We start from the raw sequence: 2807 nt of genomic DNA, 5'->3' as shown, positions 1-2807 counted from the left end.
TATAGTCTACAAAGACAAATTCCTTGGATCGAAAAGAGAACTTTTGTTTGTTATAAGAGCGAAGATGAGGCCAACAAGCACACCCAAAAACTTTTAATAAGGAGTAATTTGGTGGGGTATGAAAAAGACGCTCTAAGGGGCATTTGTTATTGATGACACGAGTAGGAAGACGATTGATGAGATATGTGGCTGTAAGAAATGCGTCATCCTAAAATTTGATAGGTACATCAACATGAGCTAGAAGGGATAGGCCAGTTTCAACAATATGATGGTGCTTGAGTTCAACATAACCATTTTGTTGATGCGTTGAGGACATGAAACATGATTAACAATTCCAAGAGAACGAAAAATGTGTTATGAATTTTCTGATATTCCCCACCCTGGACACACTTATTTTAGTGTCTAGGAGGCGCTTAACATGAGCTTAGAACTACAAAAGTATACGAGGAGCTTCTATACGATCATGCATCAAATAGATCCACAAAAATTTATTGAAATCATCAATGAAGCTGATATAATATTTAAAGCCCTAAACAGATGGAGATACAGGATCCCAAACATTAGAAAAAATTAGTTCCAAAGTTGACGAAGACCGATGAAAAGAACTAGTGTGGTAACTGATGACTTTTTGCTAACGGAAACGCATTACAAACTGGCAAACGTGACTCACTAGCACACGAAATATTATTGAGACGCAAAATTGACCTCACTACTTGAGATGAAGGATGTCCAACACGTGCATGCCATTAAGTGTGAGTAGTAGATCTACTCACTAAGGCGTGCTTGATATCATCGACATCAGATGGCTCGATAGGATAGAGACCAGACTCACACCTCCCATCTAGAAGACTTTTCCTCGACTGTCGATCCTTAATAAAAAAAAATGGCAAGGATGTTATTCAAAGAATATGTCATTATCACGGAAAAATTTATGTACAGAAAGAAGATGTTTGGAAGTTTCAGGCACATGCAAAATATTACGCAAAGCAAGAGGACGAGCAGTAGTATTAATTGAAGAATGACCAGTATGCAAAATCTGCAAACTTGCTCCATTGCCGACTTGAACTTGTTCACCTCCATGATAGCGTTCATGAACAGCGAGGCGATCCAGGTCACTGGTGATATGATCAGTGGCGTCTGTGTCGCAGTACAAATTTGGATCAATCTTGTAGGAGGAGGTAGCCGCTAGTGCCGCAGAAGGAGGTTCATCTTGATAGGACTCATCCATCCTATACCAGCAACGAACGACAGTATGCCCCACTTTGCCACAAATCTATCAAGACCAAAGCGCGCTCCACCATGAGAATAGCCACGACCATGATCCCCACGCCCACGGTTCTACTGCTGACCACCACAACTAGCATAATTAGCCGAAGATCTAGGATTTAACTAAATTTTAGCCTGGTGTTTTATTGGCGAGCTTCAAACTCCATTAGATGTGCAAACACATCATCAAGCGTGAGGGCTTCACTCTTGGTAGCCATTGAGGTGACGAAGGGATCATAGTCAAGGCCAAGACCAGCAAGGAGATACGTGATCACATCATCATCCTGCAAGGCAGAGTTGGCGGCGGCTAGCTCGGTGGCCAGCACTTTGATCTTGCAAAAATAATATGTAGCAGACAGATTGCGTTTCTTGAACATGGTGAGCTCAACACAGATCTAAACCGTGTGAAGAATCTCCTCCTTGGACATAGTAGTGGCAACCACATCGCAAAGAATCTCCTGTGAAATGGAGGAGAGAAGGCCGTTAAGGACCTGTTAATCCTAATCCTACCACTGATCATAGGCCGGATTAGAGACCAAGTCAGCACCAGCAGCGGTTGAGGAAGGAACGTGCTTGGCAGGTGCGGCAATGGTTTATCGAGGTAGCCCATAAGCTTCGTACTCCGTAGGTAGGAGAGGAACTGGGCGAACCATATGATAAAGTTATTTTTGGTGAGACGGATTTTGATAGCGTGGTGGAGAGGGATTGGGGAAAAGGTCGATGCCATGGTAGATGAAATCGTGTTGGGGATAGTGGATGGGGAGGAGGAGGAGGAACAAGAAGATATGATAGACATTGTTAATGAATAAACCTTGGCTCCGATACCATGCTAGGTTAATTGACGCAATGACCTCTATGGGTCACGGCCTCATATATATATATATATATATATATCCGAGATGTGTACAATGAAGATACATTTGTGGGCCTTGATCAACGGCAACAAACCAGGAAATCAGGAGATGCAGCTTCAAGAATAGAGGATTCTCCTACTATATATATGTATACCTTCTACATTTGGGAGTTTCTTGTGCCGTCAATTAAACACAAGTATATGCCACATAGAGAACAAATGCATGGATGAGTCAAGGAATCTACAACCATTCCTTTGTAATGAACTTACCCACAAGGAAAAGGGTTTCCATGGGTATACAGTAGCTTGGCGAACCGAGTCACTAGCTAAACTCTAACGGTAGACCACTATCAGAGGGATCTTTCCTATAATGTTCCAACTACCCAATAGTTAGAACTAATTAGAGTCTTCTCTATTAGATGCATGCACATTGATAGATTACACAAGCAATAACACTTAACACATCGCTACCCAATCCACCCTAAACTCTCATAAAAACCCTAGATGGGTACAGACGTATTCTGAAGAGTCGTGTTAATGAGACATTATGATACGACGAGCAGCCTTAAGGAGCCAGATTATTGAAACCTAAAGAGTGAGGATGAGTCATTTAAGATGTTCAAACTGTGCAAGAGCTCGTTGAAGAGTTATACTACACAAATGTGATTCCTAGATAACTAGTGACTTA

At 41.9% G+C, this 2807-nt stretch overlaps 1 non-coding gene across 1 annotated transcript; it reads right to left on the bottom strand.

Moving 5' to 3' along the window:
• Positions 1 to 1419: 1419 nt before the first annotated feature.
• LOC111806217 (small nucleolar RNA Z247) lies at positions 1420 to 1559 on the bottom strand. The gene has a single exon (XR_002816768.2). It is a non-coding gene; the product is annotated as a small nucleolar RNA Z247 (small nucleolar RNA).
• Positions 1560 to 2807: the final 1248 nt, after the last annotated feature.

This window comes from Cucurbita pepo, chromosome 11 (genome assembly GCF_057944985.1).
Source record: "Cucurbita pepo subsp. pepo isolate OVF chromosome 11, ASM5794498v1, whole genome shotgun sequence".
In the NCBI taxonomy this organism is placed as follows: domain Eukaryota; kingdom Viridiplantae; phylum Streptophyta; class Magnoliopsida; order Cucurbitales; family Cucurbitaceae; genus Cucurbita; species Cucurbita pepo.
The sequence above is the reverse complement of the archived record's forward strand: the minus strand, read 5'-3'. Positions and strand labels throughout refer to the sequence as shown.